Source organism: Tamandua tetradactyla, chromosome 10, assembly GCF_023851605.1.
Source record: "Tamandua tetradactyla isolate mTamTet1 chromosome 10, mTamTet1.pri, whole genome shotgun sequence".
Taxonomy (NCBI): Eukaryota; Metazoa; Chordata; class Mammalia; order Pilosa; family Myrmecophagidae; genus Tamandua; species Tamandua tetradactyla.
Window position 1 is genome coordinate 39,542,841 of NC_135336.1, and position 22,142 is coordinate 39,564,982.

Below are 22,142 nucleotides of genomic sequence, written 5' to 3' on the forward strand. Positions count from 1 at the left end.
GTCTATACCAGAGTCATCCTAGCTGAAATCCTGAAGTCTAGTGGGAGAGTAAAGACAATGTTTTATCTCATTTACAGGTAATTTAAGTGATTTTCATATTCTCATCAGATCAGAGGTGGCCAGAGTTCATTTGCCATGGTGAGCCACTAGGGCTTCATAGCATTCATTTGCACAGCTACTGTGACACTTAACACCTTGTTTGGAAATTTTTTGTTTGCAGGTTTGTCTTCCAAACTTAATTAAAGCATATATATCACAAAGCATGAATTCATAATAAATAAATGAACTGTCCTGGAAATAACTGAATAAATTTGGAAAGAAGATCAGATATGGCTCAAGAACTCATAGTGAATCATCTGTAATTCAATAGTATAAAACACTCAAAGGAAACTAGTAAATGTTCCTTCATTAAAAAATGTTTCCAACAACTTAAGCCTTCTCTTCTTTCTCTAACTCCATTTGTCCCACCAATGTTCCTAACATCTTCATGAATTTATTCAACATTTGCTTTAAAAAAAGGAATAAAATTAGTTTTACCTGTACTACATTTACAACACTTGTTTTCTTTCTCACTAACTACAAATTATCCTTTAGATTTCATTACACTGCACTGTTAGCTCATGAAGAATGTTGAATGTGTGTCATTTTATTTTATGTTTGATTACAGTGCTAGAATTATCAGTAGCTGCTGAAAAGATCTGCAGCTGTAGATGCAGCCTCCTCTGTGATCTAAATTAACTTTTATGGCCAGCAGGTGTTACATCCAGGTATTTACATCTACAGTTCCCCTGTTGCTAATTCTGCTCTGAAATTGGGAAATAAAATTTACCCTCAGTTAAGGAACTGAGTAAAACTATCCACAAGAAAATCACCTTAATAAAGGAGTAAATGAAGAAATATCCAGAATTTCTACAGGAATACAGTACTATCTACATTATCCTTTATGTATATGGCATCCTCAGAGTCTTATCTACTTAACGTACAATAATACCCTATCCTCTAAATCAGCATATGTTAGTAAGAATGATTTTAGCATTTTGGGTGGAGCAATTCTTTATTGGGCAGGACTATTTCATTCATAGTAGAGTTAATATATCTCTGCTCATTCCGTGCCCTCCCATGCCAGACCATAGTATTACTCTAATCATTGCGTTAAAAAAGAAAAAAATCCCACAAATTCCCAAAAACTTCACAGGGGGTGGTTTTGGGGGAGTGATGCAACCCCTAGTTCAGAATCACAGCTCTAAATAAACCCAATATATAGAAAATCAGATTTTAAAAATTGTTAAAACTCCTAAAAAAACCCAAACCTCATAGGGCTTTTCTCTCAATGACTACATTAACTTTTTTCATATTTTCAGGAACACGCAGAGGCTCACTCCACTATATTCTAAAGATGCCACTAGTCTGCTTGAATATTTTCTATGTGACTTCTTTTTGCAATCCTGAAGTCACAAGCTTATTATGTGAATTTATATTTCCATATATGTATTTGTGTTGATTACATATGAGCTATCCAAATTGCTTTAACTTTGTTGAAACACGTTTCTAAAGCATTATTTAATAGAATAACCATGGCTTCTATTCTTCAGGTATCTTTTTTTTGGCATGGGCAGGCTCCGGGAATCGAACCTGGTCTCTGGCATGGCAGATGAGAATTCTGTCACTGAGTCACCGCTGCACCGCCCTGGGTATCATTTTAAAAGCTGTACAGTAAGGGAGCGAACTGCTACCCACCCTGTGCTAGTCCAACAGAGTATACAACACACAGAAAGGAACATGTGGAAAAGCCTAGATGTATTCAGTTATGCCACCCTTCCACTATGCTTGGCCAGCAAGCTTTTCCAAATATTCCCAAGGACTGAATAGCCCTGTGCAACCAACAATCCCTGTTAATTTGGAACAAGAAGGTTTGGGCTTTTGCCATATCATCATCCAACAATAGGACTCACTTGTCAGTATCTGCTGGGGATTGAATCATGTCTCCTATCAAAAGCATGTTCAGGTTCCAAATCCTGGTCCTTTAGGTATGAACGCATTTGTAAGTAGGACCTCTGAAGACATAATTAAAATGTGCCCAAAATGAATGATGGTGGGCTTTAATCCAATATGGCTAAAGTTCTTATAAACAAAGGATATCAGTCATGAAAAAAAGAAGCCACCGTGAACAACCAAAAAACTGGAAGTCAACGAATCTTCGGAAAGATAGCACCATATCACATGCCCTGTGCACAAAACCTAAGGAACTCCAAAGACTGTCAGCCAGCCAGAAGATCCTGACCTCAGAAGGAAGCAAGCCTTCTAGCTTCTGAAACCATGAATGAATAAATTCCTGTTGTTAAGATAACTCACTGTATGGTGTCTGTTTTAAGAGCCAGGAAACTAACACAGTGTCTGACTGCCTTCTGGCCACAATAATACTTCTGGGCTCAGCAGGAAGCGTTTGAGACCTTCAATTACATTCTTTCTATATACTTGTTCTTTGGGTCTTCCCTGATCCTGGGACTGAGACCCTACTTTCTTACTGGATATACAGATTTTTTTAACAATGTGGTCTCGGGCAATTAATCTTTCTATGCCTTGGAATTCTCATCTATAAAGGGAAATAATAGTATCTTCCTTATTGTGAGGACTAAACCAGTTTTTTTTTTTTTTTTTTTTTTTTTTAAAGGAAAGACAGAGAGAAGGAAGGAAGGATAGAAGGAAGGAAGGAAGGAAGAAAGGGAAACATTTTTAAACATTTTCTTGTTTTATTGTATTCTGTTTCTCCGTTTTTGTTACATGGGCTGGGGCCGGGAATCGAACCGAGGTCCTCCGGCATAGCAGGCAAGCACTTTGCCCGCTGAGCCACCGCGGCCCGCCCCTAAACCAGTTTTTATATATGTATGTGTTCCTTAGGTTTTGTGCATAGGGCAATAATTGGAACTTACTACAACCAGGGACTGTGCTAAATTGACCTATGATGTTTTAATCTAGTGTTCTCATTAAAAATGTTACTATTAAAGGAATATCTTTGCATTTCAAAAATCTATGGATAGAAAAAAATGGGGCAGGGTGACTAAATATAAAGTGTAGGACACTGGTAAAAATGCAACAATTTATAGTCACTACAAAGTAAATGAAAATGCATTATCAACATGAAAAGATGCTGTTAAGATAAACTGTTAATAAAGAAAAAAATAGACAGTTACAATATGAAAAATGATTTATTTTGTAAAAACATATAATAAATATGTGCTTAGGTGTGACAGACAAAAAGGCTGGGAGAATGAACACTAAATTATTTACAAGGTTATCTCTTCATGGTATGATTATGGTATGCTTTTTCTTTTTTTAGTAAATTTACTTTCTAATTTTTCTTTAACTTAAAACACAAACAATTTAAAAAGCAAAAAGAAGAAAAACAGCCAGGTATGCTGTAACCAAAACAATAGTTTTTTTAAAATACTAATAAGGCTAGCCAGAGAAACCAAATCATTCATAAGCTTGGGTATACTAAGAATACCCAATCTTATTCTTATAAGAATAAGATTAAAATGGCAATAATTAACTATTGGAAAATGAACTCAAATACTAGGAAGTCTTGCCCAGGATCAGACCAATGGTCCCCAAAACCTTAATTCAAAAATAATTTTGGCAGTGCAATGAAAATAAGCACCATACCAATACGTGGCAGAAACCAGATTATTTTGTTATTGATGGCTATTCTAATACAGGACTGGGTCTTTCTATACTTTTCATACTTTTTTAAAATTAATAATTTAAAATGGCTTGGAAAACAGACTTCCTGATTTACTAGCACAGTTTGCCGAAGTCATGCTACATTCAAGGACATGTCAGGGATGCTGCAGAAATATTCCTTATGATGAGTGAATGATAGAACAAAATGACTGATAAAAATCTTTTCACCCTAAAAGATATAAAAGTGTATAGGTCCAGATATTCATAACAACTTTCAGGGAAAGAAATGCTCTGTTTCAATTACACCTTTAAGACAAGAATGCTGCAGGCTGCTCCAAACACAATTACAAGGCGCCATCTACTGGATATTTTTAATAGTTTCTTTCTTCGCTTTCACTTAAATTCTAACGGTATAATCTTTAAAAAGCAACTCTGTGTGAGAAAAAAAAACTATCCCTTTCAGAATTTCATCAACAATTAATTACTGATATAAGCCAGTGGACAATAGTATATTGTTTGAAAGAGCACAGCTCTAACTGGTAAAACTGATTTTAAATCTCAAGTTGGATCTCTACTACCACCAAAGAGAATAAGGAACTGTCCACTTAAGCTCCTAAGTGGTCCAGGACCAACAAAGGGAGCATGGACAAGTTGAAAAGGAAATTCAGTTTAACAAACACACGTTTATTATTTATTTCAGATGATGGTAATAAAGAACTAGTTACTGCCACCTACACTATATGAAAACAAATTCACTTATTCCAAACATGCCACATCTGATATTTGGAAATTAGTAGGCTTTTTTGGGCAAAGCCTCTTAAATGGTTCCATGACCCTGTATGGGTACAACCGCAAAAGCCCTCTTCTGCCACCAAGAGTGACAGTTAACATATGTTATCACCAATTAAATTTAAATTAATGAAAAGAAAAATGTGGTATAAATACATCGCCAAAGCAAATGGAAGGTTGAGATAACCAGATAATTATAGTATTATAAGTTCATGATAATTAAGAAAAAGTTTAAGGCCAGGCTTAATTAGATGAAATCCGCATTATCTAAATTATCCTAGTTATAGACTCAATTCTATTCTTTGCCTTTGGAAGCAGATTCTATAAATAATCAAATGCTTCTAATTATCTAGATACTTGCAGATTTCCACATTGTAGAAGATAAATTATCAATTTATTTGGAAAGCACACTGCTCACCAAATGAAATGCAAAGTCATTACTGTTTTTCCTCCTTAAAGTTATTAATTTTTAAAGAGTTTTCTGCAATCTATCGAAACATTCCTTAAGAAAAGTTTGCATGTCTTACTGCTGTTCCTGGACATATTTAATTTATAGGATAATTTCTCTTTAAATAAGTACTCACCTAAAGTCGAAACCTTTCATTTCATAGAAAAAAAAAGTCCAGCCCTCAGAGATCATTCAATTTATGGATAAGAAAGTCAAAGTACTTTGTTTTAGTAATAAAGTCATGATACAGGTCTCAACTCTAAAACTAGAACTCTTTCCACTATAACCCATTGCTTTTTTTATTTCCCCCCAAATAGAAATAGAATGTTTCCATTAAATTCTTCTTACAGTACTGCAGCCTCATTTTTAATCTTAAAGATGTGGTAACTGCTGCCCAACTGTGCAGAAGGGGAAAGAGAGGTATTAAAATGACAACTCCTACACAATCAATGGAAATAAAGTGGCAAGGGGGCAAAGCAGTTTCTGTGGAGCGATTCAGATCAGTGGTTTTGACGAGAGGCCGAAGAGAACCCTCAGTTAGTAAAGTGGGAACCAGGGAATAGGACCTGTTTTATCTCCTTTCACACCCCACAGAGTAAGCATGCACACATTCAATTCCCTTTTGGTTATTATTTTGCTGTTTATTATTTTAGTATTCATAAGACTATATTCTCACATAGTAAATTCACATAAGTGAAAGTCTGAAAACTTCATTTTAAATACTGACTTAAAAGCAGGAGCATGCTTTGTCTAAACCACTTATCCCCTATTTCTCAGGTTCCCTCCATCTGCCAAAGAGAAGGTCCCTCCAGCTCTAATTATTCTAAGGCCATATTTCTCGAAAACACTCTACAATACATTTCAACACAGCACAACTTATCAGGCCTGTCCCAACACTACTTCTTCAGCAAAGGCTTTAACAGAGTGCAATGGTAGGATCAAATCTAAAAGGGGTTCTTTGTAAGTTATAAATGAATTGCTTTTGAGAGAGTCTGTGTAGACATCTTACTTTGGCTCCTCCTCTATACAAACTACTGTAGGAGAATAAGAAAAGCAGCTTTCAAATGTGCAAGCCCACAAATTTGGTATTGCTTGCTGCCAGGCTATAACCACTGCCAGAAGAGAGGGGAGAGTCAAAGCAATTCTACACATCACACTCTTCAATGTCTTCCATTACTTGGCAGGTACACACTGGGATCAAAGTCATCCAGCTAAATGTCACGAGTTCCAAAGCCATTACTGGCACAAGTTTCCAATCTAAAACTTTCAAAATAGCATAAAAGTTTAAAATCAATACAAAAGCTATTTTTTTTTAGTTCCTCTCATAAACTTGAAAAATTAAAAGGGTAGTGAAGGGCAGACAGACAACGATTTAGGAATTATATAAAGTGTGTATTTTAGAAGGGGAGCATTCTCATACACCTTTCAGGATCAAATGCCTCATTGTCTAACCCCTCTAATTCCAAATTTTATTTGGAAATAAATATTCCAACTTATTTCCAAATTTTAAGGCAAAACAGAAGATTTCCTTACAGGCGTTTTCCCTTGAAAAATGTATCTTCATGAAGATTATTAATGGTTTGGGTTAAATTATATCCTATGTAAGTTAGAATGCATTTTTTTTTTCCAAAAGGGGAGTGATTATGTGTTGTGGTCACATTACTCTGTAAAGAGCAGTTCATTTCTGTCCTACAGCATAAATTAAGGACTTGTAGACTGTCATTGAAGACAGCTTCTCTTTTATAAAGACTGATTTATGAGGTTTTAGATGAAAAGAAACTTTGAAATGTAGAAAGAAAGCTTCATGTTAAAACATTAGGAAATTTATTTTTAACAAGTAAGGTTCTTAATTTTTAAAAATAATTCTGCATGTGGTTGATAATGCTAATTTTCAAAGTTTGTAGTAGACAAACATTACCCTGAATAAGAAATTTCTAACGAGAAATCTGAAATGGGTCAGATAATAATCTGTTGTCTCTTATCAAAGGTAATTTGTGAAAAAAAAAAAGATCACAATCAGTATTATTTTCATTCTTCAACAGCCTACAAAATTTAGCTTTCGGCTATATTCTGAATTATGTGAGGGAACTATACAAATCAGTTAGAGGAAATGAATAATATGATTCCTGTGGTTTTGATAGGAGGGGCTGCTGAAGTAAGAAGGCTGGGATTTTAAAAATATGAAGAACAAACTTTATTAAAAACATTTAAAGAGCCATTTTTTTCCAGAAATTGTTGAGCCTTTAGATATTATATATGAAAACACATTGTCATATCTTAGTTTTTCCTAAACTCTTAGGCTCTAATCCAACAAACTTTATTGTCATTACATCCCATTAAAGGTACTGCTATTGTGCAACTCTTCATACCATATCTGCTATAAGGAATATTCTCTACCATGTGTTCTCCTTCCTCCCTCTCTTGAAAACTGCTAAAAACTTACTGAATCTGGAACTCCTTTTCTAATTAACCACATCTGACTTGATTTGGGGATTCTTATACTCATTTTGAACTCCTACTTTGTTCTTCAGCGAATTATAAAATCACAGAATTTTAGAGTTGGAACAAACTTTAAGGGATTATCCAATTTAACTCCCTCATTCAGAGAAGAGGAAATTCAGGTTCAAATTAAGAAATCTGCTCAAGGTCCCAGAGCTTGTTCAAGGAGAACAAGCTGGAACCAGTACAAAGACATCCTTGAAGTAGACTTTTGTTTTGTATTTATCATTGAGAAAATATAAAAGGTAACATTTCCAAAGGCAACTAAAGTTTATGAATTTTATATTCTTTTAGAAAACAAAAAGTAAATCATGGACACTTTTCACAAGTATAAAAAAATCACTTCATTAAAAACCAACATTCAAAATAAAGAGTCACAACTAGAGAATTATAGAGATAAGATTTTCAAAAGAATCTCAGAAAACAGAATATTAAAATTAACCTGAATTTCTAACTCTAATGACATTTATTTTTTTAACATCCTTCCTTGTGACTATTTAGTTATGTGAAAGCCTCAACAACATTCTTTTGTTCCCTAAATATTTATAGCAACTGTTTTCCAAGTAATCAATTTGTAGTCCTATGCGGATATAATAAAATGTGTGAACAGTTTTATATTACTGCACTCAATTTTCTAATTCCTAAGTCTTCTTGGACACCATTCTCAATATGCTTCTGGTCCTGTCCATTTCATTCGCTGAATTGTTTTTTTAGGTAAACTAAAGTATCCATTTCCTTCACAAACAACACACACACATGCACAAAACGGTAAGTTTTTTTTGGTCTTGTGAACCGTATTGAGATGCATCCTTCTTCAGGTCAATATTGAGATGAATGAATCTTCCTTTAAGAATCAAAAAAAAAAAAAAATAGAAGAAATATTGGACTCTGCCAATATAAGCTTTCTTAAAAAGTTTCAATGGTGTTAGGCTCAAATCTCTCCAAACTTCATCATAAGAACATACTACATGTGGATTTCAAGACTTCAAGGTAAAGACAGAAGTTCTTACTGCAGCAGCCAAAATCTAATCTGAATGCTCATCTTGATTTCTTTATACTATTAAAATCAAGTAAACTTTGTTGGGCAACTGCAGACAACAAGCTAAATCAATGAACCTATTTTAGACAGCTGATTCTTGTTGTGAACCTAAAACTGTCTTTTTTGTTGTTGTTGAAGGTACATAGCATCCAAAAAACTTCAAAAATATGGCCATATAAAGGTCTCATTTAGCAAAAGCAAAATTTGATGATGAAACAGCAATCTGAAATTATATATGTAAACCTCAAGCAGAATACACCTAATATATTTCTTAATTAACCACTTCTGGGGATTGAATCACGTACCCCACAAAAGGCTTGTTCAAAGTCTTAACCTACATTCCTGTGGGTGTGAATCCACTTGTAAATAGGACTTTTGAAGATACTACTCCTTAAGGTGTGGACTTATTTGTGAACAGTTTCTTGGAAGATCTTATTTAGATAAATTAAATCAGGGTGGTCTTTAATCCATATGGCTGCAGTTCCTATAAGCAAAGGAAATTTGGATATAGAAGTCAGTGGAAGCCAGAAATCAGAAGCCAAAAAGGTGAGAGAGAGATCACCATGTGACAGAGGCAGATACAAGCCAGGAACCTCAGGAATTGAGCAAGCCAACAACAGAATGCTTTGGACTCTGGGAGAAAGCACTGCCTGTAGAGACTTTGATTTTGGACTTCAAGTATACAAAACAGAGCCAATAAATTCCTGTTGTTAAGCCAACTACCGTGTAGTATTTGTTAGAGCAGTTGTGGCAAACAAAGTCAACCACATTTTGGGGGGCACTATGCTTTTAGAAAAAGTGACATATTACAAAAACAAGCTTAACATCAATTAAACAAAAAAACTGCCCAGAATGTCTTGGGCAGGGTGTGCAGAGTAGGATTGTTGGTGTTGGTAGCGAGCAATTCATTGCACTTCAGTACACACTTGGTCAGATCTCTGACCCCTTCTACGCATTATATTTTCAATACTGTAGAACCATTACTAGTACAGTAATTACTAGTCATTAGAGTAATGGCACCAAGATGATCCTCCCATTGAGAAATAACGTTCAGTCTACAATTTCTTAATTTAGTCAAGTGTTCAAAGTATTTTTTGCAGATACTTACCAATACTGAAATAAAAAAGATATCCAGCTAAGTTTCAGTGAATAAGAAAATTAAATTAGCCAAAACTATTCTTTCCTAAAATTCCAGTTTACTTCACTGTTTTTATTTTTGAAAATTGGGAAATTTTTGTTTTTTATATACTAATATTACTAACTCAGTAGAAGATAAAATTTTTTACCGTCTTTTAAAAATTGATATAAAATATATTATTGACCTAAATTTTGTTAAAAGACATTTTTCTCTAATTGTCAGAAAAGAATATTTTCTCAAGTGCCATGATGGAAGAATACCTAAGTTGAATTCACAACATCTGAAAATTCTTTCAAGTGTACTGAAATATACATGCATACATATATTGTAATATGGAACCTTAAATTTAATGATTACTAAGAACATGTAACAAATCAAATAAGGGATAATAAAAAAATCATCTGTCTTGCTCTATCTCCATGCTTCATGAATCTAAGCAAAGGAGCAAAAAGGCCTGGTGGGACTTGGCAGTCAAACCTGGCTATAAATCTTCACTCCACTGTGGAGGCCTCAGTTCACTCATCTATCAAAATAGACTAGTATCTATTTAACAGAATGGTGAGAATAGAAAAAAAGATAATGAACGTGAAGGTGTCTTTTAGTGAACCTCATATATATATATAGCTTTAATATTTACAGAAAAAAATGCATAAATTAATTTATTTACTATTTTCTTCAAATCCTTCTCACCACCTGACTCCAATAAATGAACATAGCAGCTTCTAAGTGAGTATCTCTATTTCCAAATTAATCTGTCCATTGATTATTCAGTCATGCTTTGATTCTTTTTTTCCCTGAATTCAAACTCTTTAGTGGCCCTCCACAGTCTACTTCAAGAATTTAATGCCTTAGGTTGGGATTCCACAACTTTTTTGTGTCCTCCCTGCCTCATACTCTGCCTGCACACACAAAAACCTGGTCCCAAACTCCCTTTGCCCTCAGAAGATGTCAGGCCCAGCTCTTTGGACTTGGGTGTTTTTTTCCCTCTTACCTTTTGCCCAGAGATTCCCTTTATAAAAATGCGCCTCCTTCCTTCCCCTCCACACCAGTCAAATATGATCATAAGCAAAATTACATGTTGTTCTTCCAAATTTCTTAATTTCCTACAGCATGAACAATAAACTGACTTGTGAACTGCTGCTATTACTGTCTCAAATGATTATTTTAAATTTCTAACTCTTAGCCTCGTTTTTGTACCACAACACCATCAGTAATAGCTTCTTAATTATAGATAGTGATTTTCAAATGTGAAGCCTCCATTGAGAACTGTAGGTTTAAGTTCTATAAATTAAACTTTTCCACCACTCACCCTTGACACAACTGTAGACTCTGAATGTGGGAGATATATCTTACTGTTTTTGAAGTCTCCACGAAAAATGTAAGGAAGAAAAATACAATCCGATCAATCATTTTAACAACTTTGGTAAGTATGAAGAATACAAGAGTCGAAGCAGCTTGATAAAAATGAACAGGCTTTAAAGCTATTTAAATGCAAATAATTTCAAACATATCAACAAAAATCTCTGGCAATTTAAGAAAGTTTGAAAGAAAACACACGCCTATCAATTCTTGAGTAAACTCCAATAAGAGCACAGAAGAGGCTGTCCTGATGAGCTTTAATCCAGAAAGAAAAACTGACTGGAAAACTACATTCAGTGAAAATCAGACCCAGTCATGCCCTGGCCCTGGGATCTAGATGTTCTCTGACTCAATTCTAAAGTGCTGCCTTCTCTAAATCCAGGGTGATTCTTAGCAGTTGGGAAGTTACTAAGTGGTGAAAAGACAAACCCTGTGGTAACTGGGCAGCTTGAGGCTCTCAGAAATAACACTGCCATCTGCTTAATTATAACAAAAACACTTCTGTAGGTGCTGTGTAAGGGTTAAGAAATAGCTATAAATGGATGAAAACTGCAGCTAAAATTCCTTTAATTCATTCAAATGAAACACTGTGGTTGGTTAGCACCAAGAAAGGGAGTGAAGTGTCTATTAGCTGAGCACAAACACAAAAAATACAGATTCTAGTAAGATGTAATGGAAAACCATTTGACATGTAGGCAGAAGAAAACTGTATTTAGTAATTTTTAATATTGCATTATTATAATGTTAAAAATTCTTCTGAAAAGAATCCGATTCTCTAAACAAGTATCAATATTAAAGTATAGCTGTGCTACTTTCTGTTCTATTGTTTTTAATAAACAAGACTCAATGATTGATTTTCCAAACTTAATAAAACCTGGTTAGTCTTTCAGAAATGTAGATTTTAAGCTAAGATAATGAAGGTAATACATCAAGAAATAAACTTCAGGAAAACAAATTTATTGCTCACTTCTTTATCTCAAAAATTAGAGATCAATTTGTTCATTCACCTATTTTCCTATTCAAATATGAACTCCCAGACTAAATGAATATTGTTATTCCAGCAATACTTAAACCTGAATGAAGCTATTCAAGACTAATTTAATAAAATACTTTGTGATAACATAGACAAATATTTTTGGGTATAATAACATGGTCAGTTTCAAGCATTTAAACCTATTACCAGCTTTGCTGTGTAACTGATGTGAAGAGTAAAAATTAAATATGCAGTTCAAAATTTCTTAATTTAAAAGCATTTTAAACATGCTTTTCCAAGTTAAGTTCAATGAAGAATCTCTAATAAATGCATTACCTAGTTTCCTCAGAAGGAAAATTTTGTATCACTTGTTGAGGTATGTATAAATTTTCCTGCTGTATTTAAGGATTGTCTAACTTATTTCATTAACAGGCTAGTTTCTGTGTGTATCCTTTAAAATATTTGCTGGACACCTTAATATACTCTGAAAAGAGTATATGGATCTCTATTCAGAGGATGCTAAATTAAAATATGGATACTAAACGAGGGCTGTAGGTTTTCTGAAACACTTTCAAGCCTGTCTAAATTATAAAATATTAAGTGAATTAATACTGTAAAAGAAACATTAACCTGATAATTTAAAACATGACTGTGAATACTTACCAGGTCAAGCCTTTTACATTAATCAAAGACACAATATAAGAGCGGTTACAGCAAGTATTCTATCAGTCAAGTCAGGTAATTTTCCCTTATAAGGATAAAAGAATGTTTTTCCTTTGCATTCCTTAGGTACAGAAAGTAATCTGTTCTTCTAGAGATAGGATGGTATTAACTGCCTCTTTCTTTAAACAGAATATTTGACAAAATGTATTTTGTGTAAATACATTTATAATGGTATCTCTTGGAGTTATGTAGAGTAAGCAGTTAGTAAGAAGGGGTTGAATTATTACAGACAGTCTGGTTTCTTATTCCAGGAAAATACAGAGGACTGGCTGTATTGCCTAGTGGATATCTTGGGTGTTCCGTATGGGGGAAAACCTAACAATTAGGCTAATGATAGTTTGTAAATTAGCATGTCAAAAAAGTTACAAAGATTCCAAAAATTTCAAATGATTCACAATTGCTAATTTTATTGAAAAATCCTTCATTAAAGAAATTTTTCGTTTTTTTTAAATTATAAAACTCTTCCCTTGCTTTACTCTCTTCTTAGCCTAAAATTTGATGGATTTACATGAGATTTTCACAAAGCAGATTCATAACATCATGCTGAGATTAGATGATTTCAAGTCCGTTAATAAAAGTCAGAAAGAACCTGATTAATTTTGGTTAATGGTCAAATAAACAGATCTCTGGACAAAACCAGCAGGAATGATTGGGTCACACTTAAAATCACCAGAGAGTAAAGAGGGAGGGAGCTTGTGTTCTGTGTTTTGTCTGCTTGTTCTCTTTCCCTTTTGTCTTTGATGCATGGAGTTCACAGGCACTCACAACATGAAACCTGGAAAAATAACAGGTTCATATCAATCATATGAATCATATGAGAGACTCTGAAGATAGCTCCTTGAAAGAGGTAGTAGCTCTAATACATATTAGAGTTGGAGCCCCGGAATAGCAATGGGAAATGGGAACACTAAGTATAGTAAGGGAAGGAGTGCAGCCCTTTCCTCACCATTTACCTGGGATCGAGTTAGCTCTAGCAGGGGGAATACAGGAGAAAGAAGGAGGTAGCTTACCTCCAGCAACAGATGAAGAAAGACGCACTGACTCCAAAGAAAAACCCAATAGTAAAGGACAACACTAACTCATAGATGGTAACCGGAGTGAGAGAAAAGACACGGGGTTAAACATACAGCAAATAATAAAGGGAAGGACAAGCTGCCTTGGTCACAGTTGTGGAATTGGGATGAGCAGGAGGAGCAAGAAGGTGAGAATCAAGATTTTGCATCGAAGAATGCCGGAGCTGTCTGGTGGATGAAGTCAGAAAGCCAAAAGCATTCATTACTTTCTCAAAGGAAGATAAATGCATTTTTTTCCCTCCAGAATAAATCAAGCCAATAACAAAGAGAGGAAAAGAAGTTTAATGTATGGCCCTCTTGCTAGGTTTATGAATGATAATAACTGGCAGGTCACTGTGACATAGTTATGAGCCTTAAAGCACAGTAAAATAGGTTAAACGGCATTCTGTGAGAAATATTTTTTCATTTCAATAGAAGACAGAATATAAAATGCTAGAGCCAAAAGGGATCTTACAGATCACAGGTCTACTAGTCTCACTTTTCAAAAATGGAGAGTGAAGCTCAAGAAGAACTTGCCTATGGTTTACAAGGTTACTTACTGGTAGAATGGATTACAATTCTCTTGATTTTCATCCAGTGCTTTTAGGGAAACTATTGCTCCTGAGCAGGAAAAAGGCACTTCAGTGTTTACTGCATTTACATCTTTCCTTTCTACATTCAATAAACATCTATTAAATAAATAAGTACTCCAGGCACTAGGCTAGATCCTGGTATCCTTGCCGGGAAAATCTTAGAAAATGGATGTGGTAGAAGCAATAAGCTTGACGATATAATAAGCAAAATACTGAGACCAATCACTAAAATTATGACCACTAACTACAGATTATGAGGTTAGGAGAAATTTCAATATGAAACATGCAATGGTGTGTAAAAGTACAATCAGATACCAAAAGAAATCACTGGCTTCGAAAAATAAAAGTGGGTGAGAGACGAAAAAGGGAAGGAGTGGTAAACACAACTTGAGTCATTTGACTTCTGTAATACAAAACCAACTAGGGATTATCAAGTCAGAGCAGCTTGCAAACAGTTCTCTGTAGGTCACTCTTTATTACAACTCAAATTAAGGGGAAAAAAAGCATCAATAAAATATATATACATATTTTTGCTGCAACTGTCTTTAGAAGTTAGGTTAACATAATTAACATTATACGATTATGATGGGCTTTCTGGAAGAAACATATTTCAGGATGTCCAGACTTAAATGGGTTTGAGAAACAGTGTGAAGGACATTTAGAAAAATGATGTAAATTCAGGCAGCTGCTGCAAAGGATAAAATCAACATAAAAAAAGAGGGTCAATTCCAACCAATCCTAAACAACATCTAAGGCAATTTATAAGATTCCACAAGGATTCCAGGCACTAGACTAACTTGCCAGAAACCTACAACCTCCAGATGGTCCCTGGTCCAGATAAGTCCTGAAACCTAGCCCAGCCTCTCCAGAACATCAGTTGTTCCATCTCCCTATCCCATATAAGTGACAGACCCTTCCAATATAAAAATTTTAGAACTGTCATAGCCCAAACAACCCCAATGAGAGGTAAAGAAAGATCAAGGGTGATGATGGAGTTATACATAGAAGATAGGACTTAATAAATGAATACGAATGCTGAATCATTAAACTGATATCTCTTTTAGTCTCGAGTATTTTAGAGTAGCTAGAAGTACAAACCTAAAACTGTGAAATTGTAACCCATGTCAAAGTCTGAAATACGTTCTACCACTAACTGTGGTGCTGTGCTTGGAAATTCATAGCTTTTTAAATATATGTTACTGTTCACAAAAAAGAAAGAAAAAAAGTCATTGTGATGATAAAGTATTTAAGACCGCTAGCCTCCTATATTCTGGAGCAGCTAGAAGGAAAAATATCAGAGGATCATATGGTAGTCCATAATAAACTCTGGATCTATCCTGTAACCACCTTTTGAAGAGTGGTTTGAAAGCTATTGCTTTTTTATTTCTTTGCTTTGCATATATGTTATGCTATACAATAAAAAAGTTAAAAAAAACGAAAAAACTGTATAATATTATGGTTAATGTTTAAAAAATGCATGTAAAAATGCATATTTATGCATTGATAAGGCCAAATGATATCAGTGTATTAAGATTAGGCTTTTCTTCTAATTTCTAAATATCCTATAATATGATATTTCTTTCATAATGTAAATATTTATAAATAAAATAATTCATGGTGAAAAAAAGAGGGTCATTAACATTAATGATATTACTGGCAAGTTAAAAAACTTTTCAATGCTTTAATTTCTGCCTAGATACAGCAATAATCACAAAAGACCATTCATAAAGATGTGGTGAATATGTCAACAGAAATCTAGTAATTTTTGAGGAGACAGGAGATAAGGACTAGGAGAAGGATCACATCCTGCTAGTGGGACTTTAAAATGGAACAAGTTCTGGGGTAGTTCAGCACTATCTTGTAGAGTTTCAAGTACATTCCAGCAGTTCCACTCCTGAACACATACCTTAGAGAAATAATATGTACATAAAAAGGTAAGTACAGTACTCTCACAAACTGTTTCTTTGCAGCTTTACTTCTAATTACACAAAAACAGTAAACAACCTCATTACCCATGAAAAGTAGATACATTATTGTGGTATTTCCATACAATGAAATACCAACTGTGATCACAAATTAATCACACATATAAACAAGGGTGACTCTCATGCCATAATGTTGAGCAGAAAAAAAAATAGGTATTACAGAAGAAAACATAGTATTATTTACATGAAATTTTAAAATAAAAAAAATAATATATTGCTCCTTGGGGATACATAAATATGTAAATGAAAAACCCTATAATTATAATTAATAGTAAACTCAGAATTCAAGATTGTGGCAGCAGCTAAAAGAAACCAATGGAATCTGAGCTGGGCATACAGTGGGCTACAAACATACTGGTAATGTTTTATTTCCTAAATGAGGTGGTAATTACCCAGTTATTCACGTTAATGCTATTCTTTATACCTTATTCAAATGTTATAAATATTCTTTTGCATATATATAGCATTTTCTAAATACCATAGGGTCACTTTTATTTTTATGAAGCTCTCAGATATAACACTATATTTAACCAATTATTTTATAGACACATTTTAAGTATCGTAAGTAACAAGGAAACAGACTACCTAGCGTGTACTCAAGACTTTATAAACATTGTCTTTCAATTCATGACAACTCTCAAAGGTAAATATTTTCAACCTTAATTTTTATGAGAAAATTGAGATTCAGTGGTGTTAACTACATTGCCTAATTTTTACACAGTTAGTGTAGATAGGATTTAAAACCAACTCTGAAAATCATAGAGTGTCTTAGGAGGACTGTATAAAATACAATACCAAAAATAGCTATCTAATGGAAAAATAAAACTTGCTATACTTGTTATATATACTTGTTAGACTGTAGTTTACTATTTTAGTTCATCTAGCATTTAAAATGCAACCCTGGATCATGTTCTAAGAGTTTATATTGATGTCATCATAATACTTCTTTATTTTTTCATAATGAAAATTTACTCTTAAGCTCTATAAATTCTAAAACTGGCAACAGATACTAATTGTTTAATGAAGGGCTCAATTTTGCTGCACTTTTCATAACTTGAATTTCTCTAGCACTGTAGAATGTTAGTTGTTAGAAGGCAGAAACTTAGCATTCTCGTTTCTGTAACCTTCCATCAGGGATTCACTCACAGGCTTGCCAAGACCCACAGAAATTACTCATTTCCATTCTTTCTTTCCAGCCATACTTTAAAACCTAATTTTAAACTCTTGCAGGAAACCTGATTAATTCTACCTGCCTTTTTTCTACTCCATTAACTCTGTGCCTCTTCAGCACATATAAAGCACAAGTCATTTATATGATTATTTGTTAGCTTTTTAATTTGTTGTTGCTCTTATTCACTTCTGCGTCCAGCTGGCTAGAATCACTGACAAGGCAAGAGCTTACAAATTTATTTCTTCTCTGCTATGCCCTAACTCATTCTTCTTCCAAAGCACCACCAACTGTGCTCTGTAAACAGCAGTCATTTAATAAATGCTGATTTGACTTACTACAGTGGAACAATTCGCCTCTGGTATTTCTCAATATCCCAGTGACTCCTCCACATCTATAAACATTCTGGAGATGATACCAGGTACTGCTAGAGGCTTGGGGTCTTCCCGAGGGTGCCTGAGACAAGAAAAACACAGAGAAAGACCAGAGACAGTCAGGAGAAACAGAGAGGGGAAACATGGAAACAAACAGAAGACAGAAATAAAGAGGTAAGAAGAGTAAAAGAATCACAAGTTACAGAGAGATTAAGGCAGCAGAAAAAACTCAGTTATAGGGAGGAAGTTAGCAATCTGGATTTGGGTTTTGGTTTTGAAACCACATTTTTGGTACCATTTACTAGTTGCCCTCATGTTACTGAATGTATGATATAATCAACATTGCAAAGTTACTTATAAGGTTTTTCTTAGAGTATATCTTTATTAAAATTCATTTTTACAAAGTTTCAACTTTGGAGGTATATACATACATAGACATACATGATGCTCAAAACAACCTGGTATAGATAAGGAAATATTTTTCCATTTAAAAAAATTGGAAGTTCACAGTAATGTGACTTGTCCAAGGTCGCAAGTTAGTAAATAATAATTGGGGCTCCAAACCTGATGACAATATCTAGGGGGCTTTTTCAAATATCCTATATTGTCTCTACTAGAAATGAATCATATAGAAATTCAAACTAAGCACAATTCAGGATAATATTGTTCTCTCTTTTGGGATACTGAATGACTGAAGTTACTCACCTGACTATTTAAAAAATATATTACAAAAATCCAAATGGGAATAAAATGACAGAAAATTTAGAACAGAAATTCAGCGAACAGCTACTTGCCAAAATTTTAACATTTTAAAAAGGAACTAGAGTAAAAAGTTGGGTTTATTTGCTTTTATAATGTCATAATTTCAAACTCTTAATGATTCTACACACTTCAGCTGGCCAGAAAGATGCAAAGATGTTCTACATTTCAATAAATAAGTACTAGGAAATGACTTGTCTTTCAAATTTACTTGTTCTCTCACATCTCACCTAAGTCTATACTACCGTCCAATATTAGGACATTACACACTGCAGAAATGATTTAATGCACCACTCTTCATAAGCATTAGTATTTTCTCATGAGGAATATGTCTTATACTCTTCTAATGCTCTTTTAGAAGCAACAGATGTAATTACTGGACAAGCTCCTTTGATAAAAGTGCAAGCATGCTATTCTTTTTCACAATAAGGACAGATAACAGGAATAAATAAAATTTCTATTCAGTTGTTCATGAATATATTTTCCATTGTGCTGAGCAAATTTTAATCTTAAAACTTTCTAAAACACCTGAAGTACAGTACTGCTCTGCCCTCTAGTGACTAATAAGGTTTTGCTAAGTACATGCATTTTTATTGCTTTAGGATGAATACTTTGGATCTTTTAAAAAATAACATATGATGGCTGCTTTTCTATAATTTAAGCAGTAAATACAGTGCTGGTGAATTTTTAGGATATAGTTTGTGGTATGAACATAATGCAGGAAACAGACATTAGAGTTCATTAAATTCTTTTCATTGGGATAGTCTACCTACGTGTTACACACCACAAAAAAATTTATATAATCTGATCCAATCCTTACTTAGAATGTCATGCAATTTATTTGGAAAGGAAAATGATTTTTATTCAGTTTTTTTGTTGTTGAAAATTCTGCAAAATTCAGAACTTTATAAATTCCAAATTGGTCGATTCTATTTGGAGACTGAGGTAGGAAGGTAAGTGGTGCTATATAAACCACTTAGAGTTTAATTCTACTAGTTGGATCAAAGCAAAAATACACTTAATACAGAATTATACTAACATAATTTACTCTTAATTGCTCAAATGGCACTTGAGTATTGTCCTGAACCTCAGTTGTCATCATTAGGAATTGACAGTCATTTCACCATTTATATGTGTAAACATTCAAGGATGTCAGTTAAGATAGAGTTATTGCACAGAGATTCACCCTAATACTTCAATAAAGGGACTTACTTTGTCATGCTACACAAACTTTATATTTCCCCCAAAATGAACCTTTTGCAAGGAAACGATGCATTTCTAGAAGAGCTTCTATACTTCCAACTAATCTTAAACCACTTCTGTGTTGACACAATTATATTGAAATAAACATTTCATTTGCATGTGTGAATGTGAATGTTCTTAAAGGATATCCGAAGATGTAAGGATAATCAAAGGCAACAGCATGGTGTGGTAGTTAAAAGCACAAATCCTGCATCAACGGTTTGAATTTCAGCTCTGTTACTTACTAGAAGATGATTTAGAAAGATTACTTAACCTTTGTGTTTCAGCTGTCTCCTCTTCAAAATGGGAATAAAAACAGCACCTACCTATAGTGATGTGCTCTACCTCGATAGGTATTTAGGTTATGCAGGTGTATACATTTGTCAAAACACAGAGAAATTACTTTTGAGATTTGTGCTTTTTATTGAATGTAAATTTTACATCAAAAGAAAAAACATGTACACAAATATCATACCTTCCCTAAATACTTCAGCATGCATAATATTATTCATTAGAGTCCAATGTCCTCTCTGCATTTAAAATGCAATACTTTACAAACTTAACCTCCTTAATTCTGGTGGTGGTATGAGAACTCTCTTGAACATATATACTTAACCCATCTTTGACTTCCTTTTCAAACACCCCCACTTCCTTTCCTCTCAATATCCTTCCTTATTCCCCCAACAAAAGGTTAATCCAATACACCAAGTTCTGTAGATAAAGTAGTTTTTAAAGCTGGTTCATGTAATAGATACTTAGAAGCCATATTCTTTGAGGAACAGAGTGAAAGCTAAATTTAAAATAACAATATAAGCAGCTTATATTCATAACTCCCCAAAATTGGAAGCAGTCAAGATACTCTGTAGTAAGTAAATGGATAAACCATGGTACACCTACTCAATGGAACATTATTCAGTAATTAAAATAAATGAGCTAGCAAGTGACCAAAAGACATGGAGGACCTTAACTAAAATGGTTACATACTGTATTATTCCCATATTATGACATTCTGAAAAGGCAAAACTACAAAGACAATTACAAAAATCATTGTAGCCTATGGAGGGAACTGCCTGAACTGTAGAGCTGTGTTCCAGTAGCCACGTTTCTTGAAGATGATTGTATAATGATATAGTTTTTGCAATGTGACTGTGTGATTGTGAAATCCTTGTGTCTGATGCTCCTTTATCTACCTTATCGACAGATGAATAAAACATATGTAATAAAAATAAATAATAGGGGAACAAATGTTAAAATAAATTTAGAAGACTGAAACGCTAGTGATCAATGAAAGGGAGGTGTAAGGGGTATGGTATGTATGAATTTTTTATCTTTATTTCTTTTTCTGAATTGATGCAAATATTCTAAGAAATGATCATGATATGCAACTATGTGATCATATTGTGAATTACCGATTATATATATAGAATGGAATGATCATATGTTAAGAATGTTTATTGTTATATATTTTTTAAAAATTTAAAAATTAATAAAAAATGAAAAAAAAATCATTGTTGCCTAGAATTTGGATGAAGAGAAGGAAAGAAACATAGGTGGAGCACAGGGGATTATTAGGGCAGTGAAATTATTCTGTATGACACTGTAACGGCAAATCTGTGATATTACGCATTTGTCAAAACCCATATAAATGAACAAAAAGTGAATACTAACGTCAACTACTGACTTGTAATGTAAAATGATGCAATACAACTAATGTAAGATGTTAATAACTGGAAAAATGGGAGGGGGGAGGGGAGGACCATATGTGAACTCTATACTTTCTGCTCAATCTTCCTGTAACTTAAAACTGCTCTGAAAAATAAGGTCTATTAAAAAAAGATAAAAACCTCTCCGGGTGCATCCATCTTTCACAAAAATCTAAGTTTACCCTGACATTCAAGGCCTCCTTATATCTGGCTTTCCTCCAAAGTTTTCCATTTTATCCTTATATATGCCCTATCTCACTGGCAAAAAGTCCTATCTACACACCGTCCCCAGATTACTGTATTTCTCCTTGTAGTCTTCCTTGATATCTCTAACACAGAATTAAGATCTTCCATGGTAATCTTAATAAGGTTTATTTGTATCTCTAACTTAGAATTTGCCTTAAATCATCATATTATGACCCTAAAATTGTTTAATACGCTGACTTGCACACAGTAGTCCCAGTAAATATTTATTAGGTAAATAAACAGAAAAACAAATATTACTTGATCTTTAAACAAAATCTTTTTCCAGTGAAATTACTACAGGCAGTTCAAGTTCTAAGAGGAAAACAGAGCTGGAGAAGGACTATATATGACAACATCCGAGCATACCCACT

The 22,142-nt window shown here is 33.8% G+C and overlaps 1 protein-coding gene across 14 annotated transcripts in view; it reads right to left on the minus strand.

Annotated features, from left to right (window-relative positions):
* The window catches only part of BBX (BBX high mobility group box domain containing), a 285,719-nt gene that overhangs the window by 130,647 nt on the left and 132,930 nt on the right, over positions 1-22,142 (minus strand). For 3 of the 14 annotated variants that reach the window (XM_077118481.1, XM_077118488.1, XM_077118492.1), the window contains one exon: positions 17,786-17,903. The exons of the other annotated variants lie outside the window; for them this stretch is intronic. The gene's annotated coding sequence lies outside the window, so the exon portion shown is untranslated. The remainder of the gene's footprint in view (positions 1-17,785; positions 17,904-22,142) is intronic. 14 annotated transcript variants of the gene reach the window in all.